General features: G+C 43.5%; 2 long non-coding RNA genes across 3 annotated transcripts in view; one reads left to right on the top strand and one right to left on the bottom strand.

The window, feature by feature from the left end:
* Positions 1 to 20,550, bottom strand: part of LOC122463435 — a 61,434-nt gene extending 40,884 nt beyond the window's left edge. Inside the window, exons 1-2 of one of the 2 annotated variants that reach the window (XR_006286808.1) lie at positions 20,201 to 20,513; positions 15,702 to 15,835 (exon numbers count right to left, since the gene is read on the bottom strand). This is a non-coding gene — a long non-coding RNA (uncharacterized LOC122463435). Of the gene's footprint in view, positions 1 to 15,701; positions 15,836 to 20,200 lie in introns of both variants that reach the window. The other variant, XR_006286807.1, reaches the window with a different exon arrangement.
* LOC114019460 lies at positions 13,896 to 26,310 on the top strand. Its single transcript, XR_005223210.2, has 4 exons — positions 13,896 to 14,356; positions 14,440 to 14,515; positions 24,711 to 24,827; positions 26,029 to 26,310. It is a non-coding gene; the product is annotated as an uncharacterized LOC114019460 (long non-coding RNA).
* The last annotated feature ends 1,302 nt before the right edge of the window (positions 26,311 to 27,612 follow it).

Raw genomic sequence — 27,612 nt, 5'->3', positions numbered from 1 at the left:
GTTGCTGAGTTCTGGTAGCTGTAGATATTGCTGAAGGCCTAGCACAGAGCCATAGACAATATGGATCCATGAGGAAACTCACAGATCCGCGGGATTTTGTGATGACGCCAAATGCATCCAACATCAGAGCACGCAGCAGGGGCATGATGGCTGAGAAAGGGTCCAAGGCAGTATGAATGTGCTCAGGGAACTGTGACTGAATCTCTTCTACTAGGGAGTAAACTGGCACTGAAAGGTTTAAACTAACCGCCCAACATACAGTAAACCATTCCATGTAGGAGTAAGATCTCTGCATGAGCTGTATGTGTGTCTATGGGAAAGCAGCAAAGAGGTCAGAAGTGCCTAGGTGTCCACCTAGGGTCTCCAACTGTTGCAAGAAGGTTCCTGTTTTGATGTACAAGTCCAGCTGTGCTGCGGCCAAGGTCACAATGGATGCTATGATTGCCAACTAAGATTTACAGATGCACTGCCATGACTAGAACCCAGGATTTCACATGCCAGGAACACAGCTTGTTAATCACTTGAGCCAATGGAGAAGATCTATTAGTTGTAATCAGATCAGGAAATCCACTAGAAAGCGACCCACATATGAGCGAGTTTGACATTCCATCTAGTAGATGTCATGGTGTAATCAGCACTTTACACTGTGTTCTGCATGGTGCATTGCCTGCTGAGCATTACCAGGGAAGGAAGCATGCCCAGAGAACACATCTGTAGGTGATAAACAAGGCAGAAGATATATCTATACACACACACACACACATTGCATCTTGGGGGGGAATTCTTGGCACTGCTTACTATTAAGGGCTGTCAATGTTGTTGTTATTCATCTCTATTTTCTAAGGTGCTTTGAAGATGCTAATGTTCATAGGACAAGGCACATAAGCATTCAGAGATCCAGGGCCTCCATCACCAAATAAAGGAATGCTGTATGAAGTTAGCATCAAAAGGGTTTAAAAGGAACAAGACAGTGTGACACTAGACAAGTCATTTCCATCTCTGTGCCTCAATTTCCCCCTCTGAAAAGTGGCAAGAATTATACTTGCCTTCTTTTAAAAAAGATTTTATATAGCATTTTCTTCTGTAGTGCTCAAAGAGCTCATTATTAATAATAATAGACTTCACAATGGAACAGCAAAATCAGTTGCCTAGTAGAGATGGGTATTTAAATGTTGAAGAACATTTAACTGGAAAACCAAGGGATATTTTAATGTGGTTGTTGGAGACACACAGATGCCTGTGGTAGGTTTCACTGTCCAGAGACATCTACAATGAACACATCACCAGCCACCGACAGTACCAGAAGGCATGTGCTGGAACGACATCGGGCATCAACTATGAGAAAGGGACCGAGAGACTTTTTCCATTGGACAATATGAACTGGAACCATAAATTCACTGAACATTAAATCTCACCAAATGGGGGTAAATCCATCTTCATCATTGTTTCCACTCATTATACTCCACACCTGAACATGGGCATTATATGAACAACATACCCCCATATTGCAATGTCTGTACTTTTACCCCCAGTCGGGGACATTGCAGATTATGTATTCCTTACACCATCTAACCCTAAACAGAACTTTGCACCCCATTATAATCTGTACCTTAAGCGTAGAAGTTTCTGGTTATCAGGGAATAAACTCTGTACCATTTTTTTAATTTTAACATCATCTTAATCAAATAATTACAATTGCAATCAGTGGGCTATATTACAACCCTGCCTCCCCCAAACTCAGCAAAGATGAGCCAGAAAACCATTACCATGGGTCTGGGAACTGTTGAACCATGCATGTGCAGGGTTGGTTTCGAAAAGAAGAGTCAGACAACAGCAAAGCAAAAAATCTCTGCTGTGAGAAATGCAACAAGTCTCACTTAGCCAGGAGAGCAAAAGATACCAATCTGTACGGCTGGCAATGAGGCTAGCTAGCTCTCTCAAGCACACTCATCGCAGGTAACTTAGGGGAATTGGCAAGTGGCAGAGAAAATTCTCTCCTAGGGAGTGACAGAAGAGAACATTAGCACAGAAGATGTTGGGAGAATCCCATTATCAGAACATTCCGAATGTCAGTAGAACTGTTTCTTAAATAGCTGAGGTGCAGCAACATCAGATGGGGAGAGACTGGACAAACAAGCAAAGCCAAGGCACAGCTGGAACATCTGAGTGGTGATCATGTATCAGAGTTTCTGCATTTCAGCACTAATGGCATGGTCTGTGTTTGATGGGATGGCAAGACTTCTTCCTGGGTCATGTGAATGTCTAATGATCAGAGCACGGAACTGGGAAATAGGATTCCATTCCTGGCTCTGCCACTGACCTTGGATGAGTTGCTTACTATATACTGACAGGTTTCAGCGTAGCAGCCGTGTTAATCTGTATTCGCAAAAAGAAAAGGAGTACTTGTGGTACCTTAGAGACTAACAAATTTATTTGAGCATAAGCTTTCGAGAGCTACAGCTCACTTCAGCGGATGCTGTAGCTCACGAAAGCTTATGCTCAAATAAACGTGTTAGTCTCTAAGGTGACACAAGTACTCCTTTTCTTTTTACTATATACTGTGTGCCTAAGGTGACTTCCTTTCCCTCGATCTTTCCAGCAAGACTACACCAGCAGGGCCTTGCCTATTGACTCCCCAGAATGCTCCAGGATTGTCTTTAAGGCTTCAATGCAATTACCCTCCCTCTTGAGAGAGGTCCCACGTGCTGATCCGGGAACACTAGAGACTATGCAAATTACCTCCTGCTCTCACAGTATCTCCTTGCTCCTTCCCAGTTTTTTGTCTTCCCTGCATCAGATTGTCTGTGAGGGGACAGTGCTCTCACCCAGTTGCTAGATAGGGGTATATTACCTATTGATAATTAACTGGCATAGCGGCTTTGTCTAAAAAGCGAACACGCGCAAAACACCAGATCAAACAACTGTATCTTTCTCAGGAACAGCCTGAAAAAGGGAGAGAAACTGTTAGTAGGTTTCAAAATACAATAAGCCGTTGAACGGTTTTAAATTACACTAAACCAATCCTTATCCTACTTCCTACACCTGAATTAAAAAAAAATACAAAACTATATATATATATATATATATATATATATATATATATACACACACACACACATATACACACACACACACACACACATATACACACACACACACACCAAAAACCCCACTTTAAATATTAACAGTCTCTTTCTTCTGTGGGGCGGTGACGCCCTTCCCCCCCTTTTTTCGGTGCAAGCCCAAAATCTACCCCGACAACAGAGACGGGTTTGCGAGGTCCTGAGCAGTGGGCTTTACAGAATGAAGACGCCTCCCAAGTGGGTGAATACATTGGCCAAGGAGTCACCGGGGGGAAGGGTCAGTCCCCTCCCCCCTCTGTAGTCAAGGGTCAACTGCAAAGGAGAGAAAAGGAGAAAAAAAAACATCTTCCGTTGGGCCCCCAGACTCCCTGGTCTACCGCGAGGTGGGGCCGCCTTTGCCCGAGGCCGTGGGCCGCTCAAGCAGGTCGTCGCCGCAGGACTGGACTGGAACAGCAGCTGGAGAACCAGCGGCAGTCTCTGACCCCCCAGGCCGTCCCGCACAGGAGCCCCCCCGTCTCTCGTGTCGTCGTTCCCGCTCCTCCGAGGGGGGCCCTGCCTGGCTGGGTCTGTCACCTGCTCAGGCTGGGTTCCCGCTCTCTGACACGTGTCCCTGTGTCTTTACTCGGCGCCCATCATGTGGTGCTGCTCCTCCCCCAGGCCGCGGCTCCCTCAGCCCGCTTGCTCCCTTTCCCTCAGCACACACGGAGACCGGGACCTGAGCTGGGGCTCCCTGATTGGCCTGGCTGCCTGGTCAATCAGACTGACTTGGGGGTGCTGACTACTTCCCATTGGCCCTGGTCTGGAGCTCTCTGATTGGTCAGAGGCCCTGTCAGTCCCAGGATCCTCCTGACTTCTCTTCAGCCCTTCTGGGGAAATGGCAACCAACCCCCACCCCCTCAGGTTTACTAAGGGGCCAACAGTCCCCTTATGGTAACTTTCTCACAAAATGGAAAGAAGGGAGCCTTCCCTTGAGAGATGCAAGTGCCACTGCTTGCCTACTTATTCTCAGTGCCCGTGCCTTGATTTGCCCACTCCCCAAAATCCCACCCCCACCCCCCCAGTTCCCAGACAAAACACAACAGCTCTGGAATTAGTAGGGGCCATTTCCAGCAGAGTACGAATCCTCAGCTCTTTTAACCCAACAGCCTCCTAGAGGGGAGTGGTTCATTTCATCATGGCCCAGTGATGCTAGCACGTTATCTTCTCTTGTGATGCTGGACCTTCAATCTAACAGGGCACTCTCTCCCCTTTTTTAACAGCCATCTGCAAACTCTTGTGTTATGTTGCCATGATTGCTCCTGTACCCTTTTTCTCCTAGCAAGACACATTTCAATATTCCGACAGATTTTCCAGGGCTTTTCTATCTGTTTCTTCTTGTGGGTGGATGAATCTGCTCTCTTCTCCCAGCTGGACGCAGAGTTCCCTCCAACCATCCCCCACTACAGACTTAAGGCCACTTAAGACACTTGCTGTTGATGATTAATGTTATTACACAGAACAAAGGCTCTGATGTTGCTGTGGCTTTTCTTGGAATCTGCTAAGATTTGAAAGTTATTTTGTAAACAAGGAGTATTCAGCAGACAGTAGATGTTTCGAGACCTCAGGCCAGTGTTCTGAGGACAAGAGTCCACCAAGAAAAATACCACTGTGAGCAACTCTCTACTGACTCCCTTGTTAGCTGGCTGAGAGATGCCAAGGTCTGAATGGGTCAGTGTGACTGAAGTACCTCTAGAAAGAGGCTGTTTAGGGAACAGCTCAGATTCATTGGTAGATGGGCAGCAAGGAAAGCTTTCACAGCTACTTCATGTACGTAACCTGTATCTACAGAACTTGAGCTTCTAAGGCTTTCAATCCAGTACCTTTCACAAACACCAAACTCACAGTAATTCAGACTGAGAAAATATCTCCATTTTTTTCAGTGCCCATCATCATGGTATCCAAGCACTACACAAGTCAGAAGATCTGCAGATTTCACATGCCAGAGAAGCACGTGTGGAAACCTCCTATAGCAGCTGTTCTGCTAGAGCAGGGGTCTGCTAGAGTTGGGACCCTCCCCAGGGGGTCGTGAGGTTATTACATGGGGGGATCGCAAACTGTCAGCCTCTACCCCAAAAGCCGCTTTGCAGCCAGCATTTATAATGGCGTTAAATATATAAAGAAGTGTTTTTAATTTATAAGGGGGGGGGGGGGTCGCACTCAGAGGCTTGGTATGTGAAAGGGGTCACCAGTACAAAAGTTTGAGAACCACCGTGCTAGAGGATATCTACTAGTGTTGCTACCAGCTAAGCAGCAGAGGTCTGTGCTACATTGCTGAAGATCATGGATTCAAAGCCTGCTGACAACCCATATGGAATCTTGTTACACAGTCAGGTCAATTAGATCTGTGCCATATTGAACTTTCAAGGTACATTAAACATCTGAGAAATTCCCAAAAGCGAAGAAATTCAGAGCCCAGGCTGCCATTGCATCAGCTAAGTTAGTTAGAACACATACTTACGTAAGCACTTGAACAGATCAAAATTAGATTAGGAGAAATAGTGATTTTGATTGGGAGCATTGCTGGCTCTGTCCAGCACAAGATCAAATTAAACTGACAGTTGCAAGGCAGGCTGTGGAATCTCATTCCAGATGTCCCAAGATGATGCAGGTTACTTCCTGGTTTAGCTGAGGACCAGAAACAGAAATCTCATGGAATCTCACAGGAAAGCCACTCAAGTTTATTAACCAATCTTCAAATCAAAGATCTGGATGTGTTCAGATGACCACCCTATGTGGTGCTTATCCTGCCACCATCCACTCTTGAGTTCATGTATAGAATCCAGAAAGCATTCCACCGCCGAATGAAAAACAGCTCTTCCACTAAGTCTTGTTAAGTGAACCACTGTGCTACAGCAAAGGGGAGTGAAATCTCCATTGCAGTGTATCAGCTCATCTCCAAAGATTGAAGCACTGGCACTTGTCTTCCTACTGACAGGTTTCAGAGTAACAGCTGTGTTAGTCTGTATTCGCAAAAAGAAAAGGAGTACTTGTGGCACCTTAGAGACTAACCAATTTATTTGAGCATAAGCTTTCGTGAGCTACAGCTCACTTCATCGGATGCATACTGTGGAAAGTATAGAAGATCTTTTTATACACACAAAGCATGAAAAAATGGGTGTTTAGTGTTTTTTCATGCTTTGTGTGTATAAAAAGATCTTCTATACTTTCCACAGTATGCATCCGATGAAGTGAGCTGTAGCTCACGAAAGCTTATGCTCAAATAAATTGGTTAGTCTCTAAGGTGCCACAAGTACTCCTTTTCTTTTTGTCTTCCTACTGATAGCATGTCATTTTACAAGGCATAAATCATGGAGACAATTTCCCATCTCAAGGCATTTTGTCCCCCATTATGTCGGGTATGGGGTCAGACACAATTCAAAGTGCATGTGGGAAACAAAAACACAGCCAATCTCGGTGCTGTGATGCTGTATGATTGAATATGACCATTTATATAATTGATATTACCGCTGTTATACAATTGCAACAAAGCTTATACAAAGTGTATTATGTTAGGTGTCCATGGAAAATTTACAATCAAATATGATTATCCTGGTTAAATCCAGGCACAGTAGAATCTCAGAGTTACGAACACCAGAGTTATATACTGACCGGTCAGCCACACACATAATTTGGAACTGTAAGTACACAATCAGGCAGCAGCAGACACACACACACACACAAAGCAAATACAGTACAGTACTATGTTAAACGTAAACTACTAAAAAAATAAAGGGAAAGCAGCATTTTTCATTTGCATAGTAGTTTCAAAGCTGTATTAAGTCAATGTTCAGTTGTAAACTTTTGAAACCAACAACCATAATATTTTGTTTAGAGTGACAAACAACCTCCATTCCTAAGGTGTTCATAACTCTGAGGTTCTACTGTATCATTTTTGCATCTAGTTATGAATATTGGCTTTGTATTTGTATCTAAAATGTGTTTGTGCCTGAATGACACCTCACGCATAGATTTACATCAAGGCTAGATGGCTATGTGTTGATGGCCCATTAGGAACACTCTGACAATGAGCCATTGAAGTATGTCTGTGGAGACTGCATTTTTGACTTCTTGTTAGCCACTGTGGTGGGACAGAAGTTCACATTTGTTACAGGCTTGGTATAATCTAATGATAGAATAACCACCAGCTTCGGGTTAGTTCTGTCCTATTTCTCAGCAATCTATCCTGAATTTGGCATTCTCAGCTGTGACCCAGTGAGGCATGGTGACAGGTGCATCGTTGTCTGATTGGATGTGGTCCTGATTTTAAGGAAGATCAATTTTGGAGCCTCAGCTACCGTGTTGGCCCTTTCAGGTTGCAGGTACTTTGATGCGTTGAAAAATACACAGGTAGGCAGAGGGGAAATATAGTCCTGTAAAGAAACTTAGCTGTGCAATCGAGGTTCCTCAGATCATCACCTGAGTACATAGCAAGATCCACATAGGTATGAAAGCCATCTTCCCTATGCTGTCTCCTCAAAAAGCTGACAGGGAAGAAAGATCTCCCGAGAGACAACTGTATGCTCACGCACACACACCAATTTTTAGGATCTCCAACTCAAACAGATAAAAGTATGCAAATTCTACTGGATCAAAGGTGAACAGCCTCCAGAAGGGGAGAGCGTAGCTCTGACAGCCTATCAAGGACTTCCCAACCTCTGATGGGCCTCAGTGGACATTCCAGGGCTGTCAGGATGGCTCTTTGTGAGGCTTGCCAAGAAGCCAGATGCTTTAACTGAAAGAATATTTCCTAATGCTTGGCAGTCATTAACTTCACTTGCTGATTCCACTACAGGGAGAGGCAGACAAGGGGGAAGGAAGGAGAGAAGGTATCCAATGTGATTATTATTTCACAGCTCTAAAAGATAAGCATTCTTAAAAACAACAGCAACAACATGAATGATTAGTTTCAGAGTAGCAGCCGTGTAGGTCTCTATTCTCAAAAAGAAAAGGAGTACTTGTGGCACCTTAGAGACTAACCAATTTATTTGAGCATAAGCTGAATGATTAGCAAGGTGATGACTGGAATAATGGAGGAACAATCCTACTGTAACTTATTAAGCTCTAGGAGTGTGATGTGGTGGGGAGCAGCATACTCCCATATCAATGCAAATACTGAATTCAGAGGCTATGCTAACTAGCTGTCAGAGAAAGTGAGAGTCAGGACTGCTGATTTTACTTCTAGATTCCGCCACTTACTCAATGACCAGCCTTGGGCAAGTCTCTTAACCTCCCTGTTCCTTTCCCCATTTTACAAATGGGGATATTATTAGGGTGTTGTGAGGCTTAATTGTGTAAACACTCAGATCTTCAGCTGAGAAGGTATGGGTATGTAAGTGCTAACCATTAATTTACACAACTCCCCAATTCTTCCTCCCCCAGCCAAATTAACATTTTGGTTCTTACTTTGGGCCCTTTTTAAGTATCTTCCTTTTACATTGCAGTATATTTCATTAACTCTCACTTTAAAAATTATCAAACTGATCTCTAAGGGATAGAAATATACTGCCCGATGGCCTCATAGACACACCCCTGAGATGAATGGGGAAGCTACTCCTAATGGCTGGGTTTAGAGAGAAATTGCAGAGATTGACCTTTTGTTACAATGGAAAGTGGGACAAAAAACTCTTATTTTCTTAACCTGAAGGGGACATTAATGTTTTAAGAACAAGAGAAAAGGAGTACTTGTGGCACCTTAGAGACTAAAATTTATTTGAGCTTAAGTTTTTGTGAGCTACAGCTCACTTCATCGAATGCATCCGATGAAGTGAGCTGTAGCTCACGAAAGCTTATGCTCAAATAAATTGGTTAGTCTCTAAGGTGCCACAAGTACTCCTTTTCTTTTTGCAAATACAGACTAACACGGCTGCTACTCTGAAACCTGTCATTAAGAACAAGTTCCTTTCACGTGAACAGTGTAGTGGGAAGTTGGAGGGGGAGGAGAGGGAATAGATTTTGTACAGGATTTCTATAGATTTCAAATTTATAGTCACTGAGAGGAAGAGATGACAATACAGGTGGGGAAACAGCTTTGGATTTCATTCTCCTAACTGTGCATAATCTTTTTATGTGCATGTGTTTAGCACCCCTAGCACCCTGTTCCCTTCCCCCATAACCAGCTCTGCAATTCATATTACAAAAAGCAGGCAGAGAAGAACCCAAAAGGAGGTGGGTTTTTTTTTTTAAAATTTCACATCAGATAAAGGTGCTGGAGGAGGAAGTCCTTTATTTGTCCCTATCACAAAAGTTTCCCCCCTACCAATCTGTGCCAATGTGTTTCAATCCCAGATAATCTGCAGGGATCATCTCTAGAGCAGAGGTGGGGTCCTACTCCTAACTATTCAGCCCTTTATCTCTCTGCTGAGCTTGTCAACTAGTGCTATGTGCTTTGGCAGATGTCTTTCACTCAAGACCGGACTGAAACCCCATGAACATTCCATGTACAAGTCACTGAACAACCAGCCGATTCTACCCACCAATGGGGCCATTAAGACTTCATTGCTAGGTGTTACAAGTTTCCAGCTCCCATTTCCAGCATCCTGTACCCCAGTTTTTAATCCCACTCCGAGGAAGGTTTTCCTCTGCCAACAGTTAGTTAACTCATTGTCAACATTTGCAATTATCTTTATTTCTGATCTTACATGAGTGGGATTTGGGGACGACAACGACAGAAACTACAGCTCAAGGGTTTGATCTCTCCATCCCTTGCAACAATTATATTGCTAGCATTATCTTTTGCCAGGTCCCATTTCCAAGTTTTACTAATAATGGTGATATCTAGAAGGTCATGTCATGAAATGAAAGATTTTGCATCTTCTGTGGTCTTCCTGCTTCAGGACTGTGGACCCGACAGCGTAACATCCCCTTTTCAATGCTATTCCCTCCTCTCCCTCTGCTGCCGATTTGCTTAGCAGGTGTGAAATATTAATTGCTTCACTGGGGAACCGGACTCACTGTCTGTCGTATTTGACTGAAATATCATTCTCTGCTGCAAATATAATTACTGGAGGTCTGGATTTTAAAAATAGCCTCTCGCCTGTCTGTTAATTAGGAGCCACGCTTTGCTACATGCAGAGATATTTTGGTTAATTATGAAAGAAAAGGACAAATTTGTCACATCTTTTGTTTTCGTTCCACTGTGTGTTCTGGTGAGAACGGTGCCAAGTTATGATGGACTGCTCAGCCGACAGCACCAGATGCTCACTCATAAACAGGGACAGGGTCATTGCGGTTTAAGATTTCAAATCTTAAGGGTTTTGGTGTGTTTCTTACATTCTCCTTAATGCAAAAGACAAAAAACAGGATCTTTACTTGGTTTCAGACTCTGCCTAAATAAGTTTTAAAAACCACTCCAAGGTCTGAACAATGTAATACTTACATAGAACCTACTGCCATGAAGGGCAGGGTCTATGCAATGGGGCTAAGTTGACCTAAGTTACGCAACTCCAGCTACCGTGAATAATGTAGCTGGAGTCAACGTACCTTAGGTCGACTTATTGCGGTGTCTACATTGCGCTGGGTCGACAGGAGAAACTCTCCTGTCAACTTACCTTATGCTTCTCGTTCCGGCGGAGTACTGCAGTTGACCACGTCGATTCCCCGATAAGTGGAGACAAACCCCACGGCTGGAATAAGGGAATATAGGGGCTCTAAACACTTCATGACACAGGTTCCCCTCTGGTTCCACTGTCATGGCCTCTAGATGGAGGGATGATGGCCCCCACCCCCGACTCCTGAAAAGGCAAGGGCAGCAGTATGGGTTCCTCTTCCCCCCATCAAGAATAGTTATTGTTTTAGGCTCTCTACAGACTCAAGCAGATATCTGCATTGGTTACACTTGCTTGGTCACATTTTCAAGGTTTTTTTTTTTTTTTTTTTTTTTTGAAACCATGATTTTGTACATCGGAATCTAAGCTTTCATTTAATTACACAATTAGCCCAGAAACCTTGTGCTAAGATACTGTCCTACAGTATCTATGCCTTTAATCTGGCCGTGAACACCCTTGCATTCTACAAACTATAGACAAACAGCACCACTAAAATGCAGCCAGCTGTGGGAAGAAGGGTGTCACCCAAGGAGCATACAGCACATTTCACAACAATGAGGGAGGGAGATTCCAACCAGAGCCAGGGGCACATCTCAACTCTTATGAAAAGTGATTGGTATCTTTAAAGATGTGCTTTAACAAAACCCCTTTAATTTTACCTTACAAGTTCCATAATATAGGGGGCCAGGGACATCAAACTACAATCTATAAACACAACACAATCTGCACAGCTGTAGTTCCAGCTCCAGCCTTGTTAGTTTGTTTACCAGAGACCACACTCATTTTTGGAGAACTTCCAATACAGAGAAGACTCCCTTCTCACACACTGAAGGTACAGTATGTCTGTATTGCAGCTGGAGTATAATTTCCAGCTCGGATAGTCATACTCATGCTCACTGTGATCAAGTTAGAGCACAAAGAATAGCACTGTAGCCACAGCTGCATGGGCAGCAGTCCAGGCTAGCTGGCCAAATTATGTACCTAGAGTTTCAGACAGGATTGTACTCAAGATGGCTAGACCATCCCACTGCCCACACAGTGGCAGCTACAGTGCTATTTTTAGTACGCTGGCCCGATCAGAGCTAGCACAACAGGTAAGTCTACCTGTTATTTCCGAGCTGGAAATTACACCTCCAGCTCCAGTGAAGTCACACCTGAAGATGGTGCATCCAAAGAACTGCCCCTGCTTAGGCTGTACCTGTTAATTCTCAAAGGATAACCTATCAGTGCTGCACCTCCCACCACTCCGGATCCTCAGAGACAGCAGCACTGAATACCATGGATGGAACAGTAGCAATGTGACTTTGCTCCATATTACACCAAGACCCTGCAGCAAGGACTTGTTCTGGAGTCAAAGCTGGATATGCAGGGAATTCCATTTTTAAGAGGGAGCCATTCTAACTCGGTGCTAGTTCAAACAGGGCAGTGATGACTGATTAGGAAATATCAGATGAAGGTGCTAACAAAACCTCCCATTGGTCCTATGTGCTAATAAATAAAGTGTATAATAAACCTCTGGAAGAAGAAAGGCCTCAAGATCAGTGAGGGGTGCTGCAGTTACAGGCACTGTTTAAAAGAAAAGGAGGACTTGTGGCACCTTAGAGACTAACAAATTTATTTGAGCATCAGCTTTCGTGAGCTACAGCTCGCTCATGAAAGCTGATGCTCAAATCAATTTGTTAGTCTCTAAGGTGCCACAAGTACTCCTTTTCTTTTTGCGAATACAGACTAACACGGCTGCTACTCTGAAACCTGTTTAAAAGAAGATCGCCAAAAGCAGAGAGCTTAGTGTTTATAGTGCACCAGGCCAGCACACATCTGAAACAGGAGTGAGGCAAGCAGGGCTTTTATTGGTTGTGAAACTCACTGGTGTGTGGTTAGTCTATGTAGCACACACTCCCAATAAGCAGAATTTTGTCTTTTAAGGAAACTCAAATTAATGGACTCTCGGAAATCAGCAAAATGATCCAGTGGCCTTTAGATTGTCTTTTACCATCTGTGCATGAAACAGTCTCAGCTGACCGGCTCTGTAATAGTTTACAGCCAACATCCTGCTCCGCTGCCTGTTATCTGTATATCTTGAAAAGAATTTCAATTTTTGTTCACGGACCTGAACAATATAATATTGGATTTTCTCCTTATTCTTCCCCCCACCCTTCTTGTCAAAGTGAATTTAGCCCCAAGGATTGTGATGGCACACCTTTCACAGAGTCTAAAATTCTTGCATTTATCCTCCCAGTGGAAGCTTTCCCCATACTACTCCCTGCCAATGCACCTCTATCCTACACTGGATAGATCATCCTCACGGGGTCAGAGGAAATTATTATTATTTTTTAATTATTATTCCTTGGCCTCTGAGTTTACCGCTTGGTGCCAATTCTGGTGGGAGTTTTGTGACATGGACACATACTCAGTGAAACTAGGAAAAAACTACTTATGGAGCTCAACAAAAATACAGAGAGACATATGCCTGCTAAAACCAGGGTTGTGAATTCAATCCCTGAGGGGGCCATTTAGGGATCTGGGGCAAAAATTGGGGATTGGTCCTCCTTTGAACAGGGGGTTGGACTAGATGACCTCCTGAGGTCCCTTCCAACCCTGATAGTCTATGATAAACAATCTGATGCAAACTCCCCGTTAGGTGAAAGTTGTTACCAGTGGATTACTAGAAAGATGGCTTGCCCTGGGTAAATAGGTCTCCAATTTAACCTGTGACCTCAATACCATGCCTGTAATCTGCTCTCTCTCACCATAACTTTTCAATATGTGCAAAAAGGAAAGGAGTACTTGTGGCACCTTAGAGACTAACAAATTTATTTGAGCATAAGCTTTCGTGAGCTACAGGAAAGCTTATGCTCAAATAAATGTGTTAGTCTCTAAGGTGCCACAAGATCTGCTTTTCTTTTTGCGAATACAGACTAACACAGCCGCTACTCTGAAACTTCACTTTTCAATATATTGCTCCCAATTCTCATTTCCTGCATTCAATCCTCAGTTTCCCCCGCAGTTGCCATTCTTAGGTTTCCCTCATGGCCAATATTGTGGGGGGACAGCTTAGTGCCATAAAAGTAAATCTACTCACAGGATTGTAAATGGGGAACTGGCTGCTTTATTTAACTGCATTGCAACAGAATACGGGGGGGTGAGGGGGAGAAGGTCCCATTAACTAAGCAGGAAGGGAGGGAGGATTGCAGCCATCCTCCACCCCATAATACCCTGGGTAACCCAGTAAAACCCCGCCCCCCCACAAGATCACTTTACTACAGCAGCCTTGAAGGAGATCTGAGAAGCAAAGCTGCTTTACACTGGCAACGAAAAGCTTTTGAGTGGCAGAGAGAGAGTGAGTCAGTGGAGGGACGTGGGGAACGCTGAAAAAGTCCAAGGTACATTCCTTCTGCTTTCACAGTGGTGTGGGGTAAATCACTGGTCTCTGGACTCCCACCAGTGGAGGAAGCTCAGGCTCTCATTACAAGACTCAGGAGTAAACAGAGTCCGAGAGAGAAATAGTGAAAACACGTTGCCGTTAAGTAGGGAATCAGCATCTGTTGGTGCTTAGGTCTCCCTTCCCCTTTTATTATTTTCGGAGTTGAGCTGGGAAAAAAAAATAATGAGTGCATTGTGTACAGCGTTACTGGGAATAGAGAAGAGAGTATCAGGGCAACAGCAAAAAGAAAAGAAAACCTAAACAAGGTAAGAGTTGGAGCAGATGAGAAAATCCTTTCCTTCCCTGTGGCCCCAGCACCAAAACACTGCAAAAAATCGTTATGTTTCAGAGACCTGGAAGCTGCTGGTGAGAAGAGGAAAGAGGCAGCAGAGAGGATAGAGGCCAGCTCTAGCTATTAGATGCAGGTAACTATGATAAAAATCAAAATGGTATTTTCAGAAAGATGGCAGTCGTGACACTAGTCTTGGTCTGATGCTTCCATTTTTCTGGTACTCGATTTGCATGTGTTGGTAAAGGGGAGGGTGAGTGCATCCCCATCTTGTGCCATGAAGTCCCTCTTAATTTCAAAAATCTAATGGTCATTTCTGTGTTTATGAAAGATAAAGGATTAGCAACAATGCTTTGCATTAAAAGGTAGCATTTATAAAATGCTTTATAATTATTTATGAAATTATCCAGCATTTTATAGTATGTGTGATAAACTGATGTATTAAACAGACATAGTAATTATTTCAGCAATATTAAATGTTGCTTTGTCAAATAATCATTTCATAAATATGAAGAAAGCATTCATAAGTGGCTCCATAATTTAAGATGTTACTGAATTAGTGACACAAAAATCCCATATCCTTTTTTCTGAAGATGTATGAAACTTTTTATCTGGCCGCAAAGCTCCTATATCTTGAAAATTAAAATGAATACTTACATTAAAAATATATACATTACAGAAGTAATTTTGGCAGCCAACTGGAAAATAAAAACAATACTAGAAGGTATTTCTTTAGCCTGGTATTGTGCAAACTTTGTTCTGTTTCAGAAATTCTCCCAGAGTCTAAAATAAATATGCCATAGAAAATTTCTCTTTAAGATGCGGAGTTTAATTTTAGAGTATTATTTAGATGGGTCTGAAACAACACCTTGGATTCAGACTGCCAAAATTTGGGAAAACGTGGATGGTAACTTTATCTATCTTTATGTGAAATCCAGGAACCCCTTGCTAATTGTAAGCACAACAGAAAAAGCTGAGAAGCATGCTAGACTTACTCTAATTGTTCTCACAACAGTGCTAGACCTGATGCCCTGTTCATCACATTTGCCCCTTTGGACCATACTACCCGGGCCCTTTCCCATCCCAGTATACCAAACCATTAATTAAAGGCCCTACTAATGGCTGCTCTGTTTCATGATGCCTACAAGAAGTGAGCTAACAGCATCACGTTACCACGTTATATGCTCCTCTGGATTTCCCAAGCTCTCTTGTCTTCTCTGTATATCTTGACTGCAAGGCTGTTGGAAGTCAGGTACTCTCTCATTTTGAGTCTTGAACAACTCCAAACACATTGAAGGTATATAACAAAGAATAATGTTTACCTCAAGGATATATTAGAGATAGGTGAACTCGTTCAGTTAAAGCAAACTGGCTCTTCCCTCACCCCAAAACCTTCATTCAAAATCCCAGGCAAACCTCAGACCTCCCTGGGGGTTTGAAAGTGTTCAGTTCAATGCTGTAAAACAGAAAGGATGAAAACCCTCAGGAGAAACTCTGCCCTTGCAAGATTTTGCTAGTCAACATGGCAGAACGACATCCCCACTTTTGGGATCAAGGGACCCGGTAAGGCTCCCCCTTAGACAGGTCACATTTTCCCATAACATCCTGCCACTCTTATGTCTTCTGCCACTGAGAGAGGAAAAACTCTACAAGTTCCAATATACCAACAGACAAACCAGAGAATGAACTGTAGCTTTAAAAGCCAATCCTCTGCCTGCCTTTCCCTTCTTCCTGCCATTTGAATAATATTTGGAAGATTGGCACAACTTCTATAACCTGGAGATGAAGATTTAAAAAAAAAAAAAAAATCAAGGCCAGCAAAAATGTACATGAATTATTGAAACTATAGCTCATAAAGGAAGTAGTGAGTCTTTATTTTCAGTAAGTGACCTGGGAGTAGAAAAATGATAATATAATGGTGTTCAGGCAGAACAATTATTTCATCGTGATGGAGGAGCATAAAGTTTATCACTTTGATTACTACCCAGTTTTTTTGCCCAGTTTAGAGACTAATAAAACTCCTCCATGTGGGTTTCCGATGCTCTGTGTCTCCAGTTGGAACTGGCTCCTTGCCCTGAGATGAAGGAAGGAATTTGCCTTGGCAGATGTTTGGCATTCTCTAGGTATGTCTATATGGATCTGGGAGCATGCCTCTCAGCCCAGGTAGACAGTCACATATTAGCGCTGTGTGAGCTAGTGCACTAAAAATAGCAGAGTGGATGTTGGGGCATGGGAGGCAGCACAGACTAGACACCCAAATACAAGCCTGCCTGATGCCTGAGCTTGGGTGCGCCTATGTTGCTGCCCGTGCTGCCACTTCCACATGGCTATTTTTAGTGTGCTAGCTTGAGCAGAGCTAGCGCACGTCTGTCTACTCAGGGTAGGAGGCTTGCTCCCAGCTCCAGAGCAGTGATATCCTTCAAGTGCTACTGTTTTTCACCAAGTCTCACATGAGAAACACTAGGAAGTGTCTAGAACAGCAGTGGGAACTTGCCCTGTGGTGGGAAAGCCAGTGGGAAGGAGGTGTCCTGCATTCAGAGAAGTAGTCAGATTCCCTTGCACTGTAATCCCCCATCTTCTTCTAGGACCAGACTCTCACAAACTGTGAAACTAAGTAAGTCCTTAGGACACTCCCTGCAGGACGGTATAATGTAGTATCCTGTGGGACATCAGAAGCTCTGAGGTTGGCTATAGATGTGCATTTTCCATACCCTAACGGATATGGAATAGCCAAAAGGAGTTTGGGAGCAACTGGAATCCAAACCTTGCACTTACAGGGGTTTTAACTAAAAAGCTAGACTCTTTTGTAACTTCAGTGTTTTGTCCCTTGTAAATTATTAAGAGGACACAAAGGAGGAAATATCATCTAGTGGTTAGAGCTATGGACTGGGAAGCAGGATTCTTGGTTTCTGCTTTGGCTCTGCCATTTTCTCATTGTATGACCTTGGGCAAACCACAACCTCTCTGTGCCTTAACTTCATTATATGTCAAACAGAAACATGGTCTACCTGACAGTACCAAAGAGGCTTAATTAAGATTTTTGAAGTGCTTTGAGATTCTCAGATGAGAGATGCTTGAAAAGGGCAAAATATTAACACCTTAATGGATACATTAGGTGTTTTTCCAAACACAAAATGAAGGAGCTGCTGGAGCAACTATGGTTTGGAAAATATTTTTACAAACTTTCTGCACCATGCTCCATTGTAACACTGAGTTCAAGCATCCCAACCAATGTTCCCTCTAATTTTTGACAGGCAAAAAATTTCTTCTGTGCAAAGTGTTGTGCACGCGGTGTTTCGCCATGTGCGCGGGGTTTAGGACGTGTGTGTGCGTGCACATGTGCACAGTTTAGAGGGAACAGTGATCCCAACTCCCTTGGGTACCAGAGAGGGAGCTACTTTCTACACGAACTCTGGCACCATCTTCCAGATGTTTTTATTTACTGCCCTGTATTACTGTGATCTGGTTAATGTGGTGTTACCATTTCCCCCGTACTGGATAGAATCAGCACATCTCAACCATGCATCATAGTCCTATTCTGCTAACATAGTCTAAAGGGGCCTGTGCTTTTGGAGGACAAAGATCTGAGTTCTGTCTCTGCTGTAGCCTTGACATTTTAGTGGCCATAACAACAGCTGTGAAATCCTGAGTGACTATGGATTTATTACTGTTTATGGGCCCAATCCAGCTCCCACTGAAGTAAATGGAAAGATACCTCCTGACTTCTATGAGCGTTGGATCAATTTCTTTATCTGTAACATAATTCAAGTTCAAGCTTTTTGAACAGTTTCAGCAGAGAGAGCTAGCAGGGACCAGTTGACCACCTGAAATAATAGAGGCAGGAAAGTTTTCTCCTTTCCTAAGAGGTAAACAAGCAGGGTCATTCTGGCTGGGATCTCTGATCACCAACAGACAGTACACCTTTTACGAAGAATCTAAAAACAAATATATAAATGGTGAAATTTTCTATGGAAAACATCTAAGGGGCAGCACTTCTCCAGCTTGATCTGTTTTGGGATTTCCTTGATTCCTGAGTGGTTATCATCCCCTAATTCTACTGCATCAACACAGATGCCTTTTATGCAGCCATTTCCTTTTGAGTATGTTGGCATGACACTTTGCCCGCATAATACGTCAATATGAGGCACTTAACAAGAGTGAATAACTTATCTGGGGGAAATGTATGGCTTAAGTGCTTTAAAAATGCAGGCATCACTCACCACATGCACTAGTTCTTTTTGGGTATTACATCCATTAGATATAATTTCCCCCTTTTTGAAGAAAGATTAGCATGTTCTCTTTGTCAATCAATTTCTTGACCTTTGTGCCATCAGTTTATCTAAAAGACAGAGCCACCCTTATTTTGGTGCCCATGCTTTTCAGACCCTCCTTCATGTCACAACATAAGAGCCATATTTTTGACATTTATATTGCAACTTTCCCTCGAGGGAATCCAAAGCCCTTTACAAACTGCACTAAGGACTCACTTCACACAGGACTGAAATGCAAGCATCACTTGGGTAGAGTACAGTAGTTTTTGAGAAGCACACAACAAATCTACATAAGAGTTTGGGACAGAAAATGAAGAAAATAGCATCCATTTAAAACTATGTAGGTAGGGGGAATTCAGGGAGGCACAATATAATTATCCAATACTGGAATTTTGTTACAACACGGCAAAATATAAACACTACAGGATTTTTGATGCCCAGCACTGGTTAGAACCTTAGTTCTATATCTAATTTAAAAGATAGCACTTACAGCAGCGCCCTAACCTAGTACCATGCTGGGATATAGGTTTTATGATAAATTCAAAGGGGAAAAGTGCCACCTACTGAATTACTTCCTGTACCACTATGGATTTGCCTTAGAGGTCTCCCACGCAAGTACTGATCAGGTTAACTGCCGCTTAGTTTGTGAAGTTAGGCAAGCAGATTACTACAGTCCAGCAAAGAAAGCTGCCCCTGTGCTGATAGCTACAGACCACTTAGGCACTTTTGATAACCTTACCAAATTTAGATTCCCCACCCCCCACTCTTTGACAGTTCCCACATCTGCTGCATCAGCACTTTCTTCTTGTAAACTCATAGCTGAAGTTCCGAGAAGCTTTCACTAAGTCCAGGGTAGTGTTATCTATCACAACACTGCAATATTTGTGCCAGAAACCATCCATCACAAGCAGATCTGATCCAACATTCATACCACAATAATTGCATTCAGTGAGGATGCTTGTGCACCGAGCATCTGGGCAAATATAAGGACTAGCTTCAATATGTAGTGTATTGTGCCTTAATAGTGGCACCATAGGGTCTGTAAATTATGCACAAAATCTGTAAAGACACAGCTCTGTAAACTCATCTCTCTCAGACAACAGAATAAGGTGTCAAAGCTCAGAAGGGACAAAATAAGGAACTCAGTCCAATCTCTGGATGTAAACTAAAACAGCCTTCTCTTCTTAAAGGTGAACTGAAATGCTTTAAAAAAACAAAAAACAATTCCATGTATGAGGCCTCAGGCCTTCCCATATCATACTTCCATAATATATTGATATATTTTATTTTCAGTTCTGCATTACAGACCCAAACCACAGCTCAAGAACCTGAGCTTTCCTTGCCCAGGTTGATGGGCTTATAAAGACTTTAAATAAAGCAGAGTACATCTGCAACCTATTCTAGTTTCTTGTAGTTTAAAACAAAGTAGCATAAACTCAAGCATTTCTTAAATTACTTTTCCCTAAGTCATGCAATAAAGCAGATTGCCTAACTGGTATACTACAAATATAGGAACAAGGGAAGGGCTAATAGCTCAACCTCTGAGTTACCTGGAAACTGAGAGATGGCTGCTTCATTGTCATGTATTCTTTTCCACTCTTCTCTTTGTAGTACAGGGTTTTTACTATAGTGCCACGTGGGAATCAGAAAGCTCCTTAAGCACACAGACGCTCCTCAAAACTCTCTCTGAACACCTAACAATAGGCCATAGTTGGAGGGCTTGCTCCCTATGTTCTTGACTAGAGCAAGGCTACGGAAGCCTGCTTGGGAACTTGTACAGGTGCAATGATTAGTGCTCATTACCAGCTTTGACTAGCCAAGTTGACTGGGAGCTCTCATCACAGGGAGCTGCTGGAAAGGAGATCCTTATGAGGCAATAGGAGAGAGCTCAGGATCAAACTGTCATGGGTCCTATTTGTAGCTATTTAAGGGGTGAATAGAGACCTAAACTTCTACAAGGCTTTTGTTTAGTAGCGTGCTGCACTATTGTCTCCTGCATTGCCTCATCCATACACTGATATTATCTTGCTTTTCTGAGAGCACAGACAATGAAATAAAAACCTTTCACTTCACTTGTAAGGCTATTTGAGTAATGCGCTCAGAAGCACATTCAGACTGACCCCTTCCCCCATCCCAGGCTTTCTGGTGTTCTCTTTGTTTTTGCTGGAGTTGTTATGCTGGTAACAAAGTGACAAGATACCAAGTTATTGAGCCTTTAAGATCGGCTCAGCCTCAGTGGGCTTGCATGGGATCAGGGCTGGAGAGACGGCAGGGAACCCATCTTTTGGAGCAGAGCGAGAACTCCAGGCTCCTCATGGATGTAGTCACAGCACATATTAACTTGTGGCTAGAAATAGAAACTTTACATGTCATATTCCATGTGCACAACATGCTTCAAAGGTAAAAGTCACCCAAGGAGTCTCCACTGGCTCGAACGTCCCTCTCAGGGCCCACAGAATGCCTATCTTCGTAGTGCCATGACACACTAGTATGACATCACTTGCTGGCTGGCAGAAACCCTGGTAAACCCAAGAGATGGAAAGATGGACAAAACAAACTGACTCTTAAAAAGGGCTGCACTTTTCCAGCCCTTTCTTTCCTTCTGTATATGGATGTGTTTCATTCATTTTTTTTTCAGTGTTTGTGTTTTCCCTCTGGTTTGTTTTTCTGCCTTTTTTTGTTGTCGTTGTCCCTTTATCCACCTCCTTCTGGGTCCAAAATGTTTACGCTTTTCTGATGTGGCCTTACCCCCCTTTCCCCTCTTTGTCCCTGTCTGTCCCTCCCCCTTCCTCTAATCCTTTGTTCTGTGAACTTGCCAGCTTTTCATATGCAGATGAAGTGAATACTGAAGGCTGAGTGGGGAAGAGCATGAGGTTGTGGTTGGCAGCCTCCAAATACGTAGGAGCCGAGGGCCCTGGAGTTTGTGGGCGGGAGGAGGGTGTTGAATAATCCAAAATGCCTTTCTCAGAAACCTTGGGAGTGGCTTATCTATATAGTGGGTCATTAGAAACCCCAGAGCAGCAGCAAATGAGCTAGGCTATTGTCAGGTGCACATATAAATTAGCCCCTTAATTATACCATGTTCACAATTGCACTGTATTAATCACTCTGGAATGCTAATACCGCTTCTGCCTACCACCCCAGCCTCTGTGCACACGAGGCCCCCCACTGCCACTCAGCACAAAGGTTTTGCTGGCGAATTAGTGTGCACTATTATGGTATGTTTTTCTTTCATTTTGAGGTTGGGCAGCACATTCTGAAATGACAATAATTAACCCAGCTGCAAAACATGGCAAGCTGAGCAAATCCCTGTCATTTCCCTGAATGGGAGGCATTTGTGGGAGCCATTCCTTTTAATAAGGGTGTTTTGGGGGGTGCTGTTGTTATGTTTTGGGCATTGTGATTACAATAACAGATGCTGGAGGAGCGCAAAGTTTTAGTTCTGAACCTCTTGGTCTGCTCATTACTGCCACTGAGAGCTGCCACTCTTGCCCCTCCAAAGCTGGTGTTTAATCAGCCTCACTCAGCAGCACGTATCAATTAATACTCAACCACCTTGGCTCCGGCTGCGTAACTGCAAAGCCATCGAGTTAAAGAAAGAATATGTGGAGAGAAAACCATCATGTAATCCTTCACCACAGGGCAGCCACAACAAACTGGGGCTCTGCTGTTAAGTCAAACTTGTGTTATTCATGATGTGGCCCTCGGCTCTGTTTTCCCTCTGTAACCCATAAATAGTTCCGCCTCTAAGCCATCTGTAATATTTCAGATGGCTTCTTTTTGAGGCACGCTGCGAGAAGGAAAGCTAAAGCCCTAGTGTATGTAAATGGGAACCTGTGCAAATGCACTCAGGAGCTCTGGGGAATGAGCAGCTGTGATTTGCCAAGCCAACCAGAAAATTAAAAAGATTGTTTTACAAAGATGCAGAGGAGGCAAGTGTGTGAGAGCCCTTGGCATGCATGGGGCTGGGTTTGGCTTTCAGGCAAGCTTCTGAGCCAGGATCTTTGGCCTGATTCTCAGCTGGCAGATGCTGGTGTAAATAAGGCTTGATTACATTGAAGTTGCATTGGTTGAAGGACGATCATTGGTTCTTCTGTCCCTTATGACAGAGATCTAGTCACATCTTTGCTACTGCTTTTGTAATCAACAGGGATTCAATGGGCTCTAAGTTGCTGGATGAAGGATAACGTGCCTGAGACTCTTTCCCCTCTCTAGGCCCCCCCTGCTCAGAGGGAAGATTAAAGCCCATTGGTGGGTCCTTCCCTTTCCCTGCTCTTGGTAGTGATAAGAAATCAGGACCCAGCAGTAGATTTTCTACTCCCAATGATAGAGGTGGGACAGCAGCTCCCCTGGTGAGTTACTAGGCAGCACACGATTGGGTCTCCAAGTAGCCACTTTTGCCTAAAACACATACTGCAGCTGTAATGAATTCATGTACTGCAGGCAATCCTAGCGGAATATATCACACACAAACCTGGGGAGCTAGGACTAGAACCATAATCTTTCAGCTCTATGGATGCAAGCCCTGCCACTTGAGCTAAAGGCACACTTTCTTAACCTGCAGTAGTAATAGGTCCTTTATCCTCTGTGTGTATAAGGCGGCACAGCAATTCTAGGGACATGACATAGAGTGAGCGTGAGGTTTTGGGGATGCTTTTAGGATCCTTCACCCCTCCCGCCCTCCTCCTTGTAGGGCTAAGTGTGCTTCTTGCAGTGGGTTATAAGAATTCACCTACAGTCTAATTTAATAAAGTGTCTGAAATGTGGATTTAATCACAGCATTTAGGCCATGGTCACTGCGTTCAAATGGGTGACTGCAAACATTTTTCCTGAGCAGGCAGTGCCACCGCATCCTTATTAATCCAGAAAAATCACCTCTGTGTTAATCAGCCAGTGTATTATTAATCAACTCATATCCATTACCCAGCTGCTAATCCTCCAAAGTATTAATTTCCTCACCAATGGGCTCCTTGCTTCTCCTATGCAGGTGCAATATAAGACAATACCCTTTGGAGTCAGTGGCTCATTCAGGATTCCCTTGGCACGGAGCACTCCACAGTGCTCATCAGTTTAATGACCCAATGATATTTAAAGTGCAGTTGCTGTTTTATTCAAAAATGTAACTCTGATGTTTGTTTGGGATGTGTTAGTGCATTGCTGAGCCCATTTCTGATGTGCATCCCGTTACCTATCAGTCTAGTTACATTTGTGGCCCCCTAGCATCATCAGACTGTCTGAGCACCTCAGAGACAGTACATTTATCCTCACAACACCCCTGCGAAAGAGGAAAGAACTATCCCCCCCCCGCCTCATTGTGCAACTGGGGAACTGAGGCACAGATTGACTAAGTGACTTGCCTAGGGTCACACAAGGAGTCTGAGCCAGGAATAGCACCTAGATCTCCAGAGTCCCATCCATTCGTACTACTACTTCTATTAATTGTTTGTATCATGGCAGCACCTAGAGGCTCCAACTAAGATCATGGCCCCATTGTGCTAGGTGCTGCATGTACACATGGTGAGACAGCTCACGCCAAGAAGAGCTTGGAATACTTTTGTAACCACGTAAGCTTTCTTTTGCAACCATTGGTCTAGGCTGAGTGCTCAGACCAACCCCCAGGTTTGTTTCCCTAAATGTGCTTGAGCCTTTCTGATGCTTGATCTGTTTGTTGTCTTTCCATGTGAGAAGATTTGCACCATTTCCCTTCTGTGTAAGGGGCTTGCCCTCTGACCCATGCCTGTCAAAGGCTAAAGTGCTATTTGAGAGAGCTTATAAAATATGCATAAGGTCTGTGACTTAGTCTATAAAGTCCTGTACTGCCTGAGGTGATGCCTCTGTGCTTAGCTCAGAGAGACTGCAGGTTCCTGCTTCAAAAATTAAATGTCAGAAGAAAACTCATTCAAGAGCAACTTCCCTCGCTCCTTCCCTCTAAGAGCATCCCAACGCTTCCCTTTGTAGGCGCTGAATGCAGCATAAAGAATGTTTATGCATTTATACCCCCTTCTCAAAGCCCAGTGTAATTGCGTTCTAACAAAGGCGAAAATGCTCTCTCTTCTCTAGGAACCGGATGGCGGTTGGAGTGGAATTTCAATTCAGAAAGGATGAAGGCGACGGCTTCCTCCAGCCTCATCTGGGATATGTGCTGCCACCGGGACACAAAGGTGCTGCTTTGAGCAGGTAAAATATGTGTAGCCAGAGAAAAGCCAGCCAGCCTACAGGGACTCTGTTAATGAATGCATTGGTACCTGGTGCTTCTATAGCGCCTTTCAACTGAGGCTCTCAAAATGCTCTACAAATGTCAGTTTAAATCTCCCAGCACCTGTGTTAGCTCCACTGTATTTTACAGATTGGGAAGCAGTGACACGGAGAGGTTAAGCGAATTAGTGAAGAACACGCTGAGTTAGTGGGAACGCTGAGAACAGTACCCTGGGGGAAGAAAAATTCCCTTCACGGCAGGAATCAATGGGTGATATTCTCTAGCTTCTGCGACCAGCAGGTTAGACTAGATGATCATGGTGGTCCAGCCTGACTTCTACCTCCCCTGCTCTAACCACTAGACACCACTTCTCATTTCCAGCAGTTGTTTAGAATTGTGTTGGGAGAGGGACAGGTGGAGTTGGATGGTCCAGGGGTTTCCACAGTAAAGCCATTTTCAGCTGTCAACCTAAGGTAGGAATGGGGAAGTCTCTAAATGGCGGATAGAGTAGTAGTTTGATCCCAGGGTGTGTGGTGGAGGAAGAAGCAGCATGAAAGTTGTTGGTTCCCAGTCTCTGTAAAGAGTGCAGCGATTGTCTGTAAGAATGCAGCTGGGCAAAGCAAACTGGTTGCTTAAAAAATATAATTTTTAAATGATAGGAAATGCTATTGATTTTTTGTGTGTGTTTAAACGCACTACAGATTGGAAAATCCATTTTTCCTATTTAGGCACTGCACAGACAGAGCAAGATCCAACCCTTCCATGCTCCTCCAAACCTGTTCTCCCCACCACTCAAGGCACAGACAATATGGGAGAAGTTAGGAAACACACACACGCGTACACCCACCCACCAATCCCATGTGGACATAATTACAAAGCTTTAAAAACTTCCTCTTAATAGGTCGGAGTGACAAGAAAAATGAATGTTTTATTGAGGAAATAACATGATCTAATTACAAATGTTTCCTGCACTTGGCACACAGACAAGGAGGCTGATTTTCAAAAGCAATAAAGGTGAAATGGCTGGCATAAAACTCCTGTAATCAAATGTAAAAATAATAGTGCAGTTCATTAATATCAAGACAAGCTAATGGAGATGGTGTTCTTAATTATCAAATACAGCCATGGATTTAATTTTTACCTGAGTCGTTTAAACTTGGTTGTTTTTTTTCCTTTTCATAGATGCTATGCCGCAGGGCAACACTGAATATTTGTAATTGGATTCCATCCCTGGAGTTAATTATAAAGAGACAATAAAAACTGCTTGGCTTCTATTTGAATAACCATTACTTTGTGTTAAAATTCTTTGTGGGGGGGGGAGAGGGGGTAGATATTTGTAGTTTTAATTTAACATGAACCCTTTGTACATATTATATCTGTGCGTTTATACACAGACGTTACACAGATATATAGACACATTTTATGTTTTATATATATGTAAATGTATTTGTGTGTGTGTGCGTGTGCGTGTGTGTATATGAGAGAGAGAGAGAAAAAAAATCAATAAAATATACGTATCACACACACAAAAAATATGTATATATACACTCAGAGCCATACCTATATATAATATGATATGAGGCAGGAAGACAGATTTCTCTGCCCTTCTTGGAGACTAGATTTCCCTAATCAAGAATTTAGCTTCATTAGCCAACAAATAACTCTGCCCTTTAGACTCTGGTGAGCACATTCTTCCACCCAACCCCACACGGATTTATTCATGGATGAGGGGCCCCAGAATGGCTCAGTAGCTGAGACACTCTGAACCCATAAGTAGTAGAGTTTGGTGTTCCTGAGCGTTCTGTAAAGCTGGTTTAACGAATGCATAGCTACACGAGGTAACAATGGCTGCGCCGGAACAATTCTGCATTGGCTGGGGAGAAAGCAGGGCCTAGGTCAGGGAGGTGCATAAGCATGTACCCCTCTTTAAGCATATGCATAGTCCCATTGATCTCAGGGTGTGCACCTGCTTAAATACTTTGCTGCACTGTGGTCTAGATCAGTTTTCCACCAGTTACAGCATTCTGTAGCGCACGTGGTAAGTGAGATGGTCTCATAGCTACCATCTTTTAAGGAACCAGGGACTAGAATGCTGGTCTGCAAAGCCTGGGCTGGCTGGTATTCCCATAGTACCACCAGGGAGCACTATGGAGAGTAGGCGCTGCAGGAAGTGCTGCCCAAGAGACCCAGAATGACTGAGCCCTGTGGCCCTCTGATTAGCCATGCCCCCTGTTTAACCCCAGGGGTTGGCCCAGGAAGTTGTCTGGGCAGCCACATAGAGTTTAGTCTATTTCCATGCCCAACTTTGTTTGATCTCTGATTTCTGACCCCAGCCTGACTCTGACCCTGATTCCTGCCTCTCGAGCCTAACCTGGTACTGCCTCTGGCCTCTGACTCCAGCCTGACTCTTGCTTACATAACCTGGCTCTTGTGATTCCTCCAGCTCCTGCCTGGTGACTACTGTCCCTTGTGGCCAGACCTTAGCCCAGCTGTGACTACTAAGCCAGACCACTTACGCCCTGGTCCATTACACCATTTTAGCTCCCACATGATGGGAGACCCACTGAGCTAGGGGACCTGATAGGTCCTTGTCATTTCCATATCCCTGATAATTTACTCTCAAAAGCCTGAGCATGCACATTCCCTCTTTTGAAAATAGACTTGAAAGCTGAAATGGAAAATGTACAGAAAAAATGGATTCTCTCTGCTTTCAAAATAATCCATGTGAATTATTTCTAATGATGCTGTCTTGGAAGAACGTTAGTA

This window comes from Chelonia mydas, chromosome 21 (genome assembly GCF_015237465.2).
Source record: "Chelonia mydas isolate rCheMyd1 chromosome 21, rCheMyd1.pri.v2, whole genome shotgun sequence".
NCBI classification, from domain to species: Eukaryota; Metazoa; Chordata; order Testudines; family Cheloniidae; genus Chelonia; species Chelonia mydas.
This window is presented reverse-complemented; position numbering and strand designations above follow the sequence as displayed.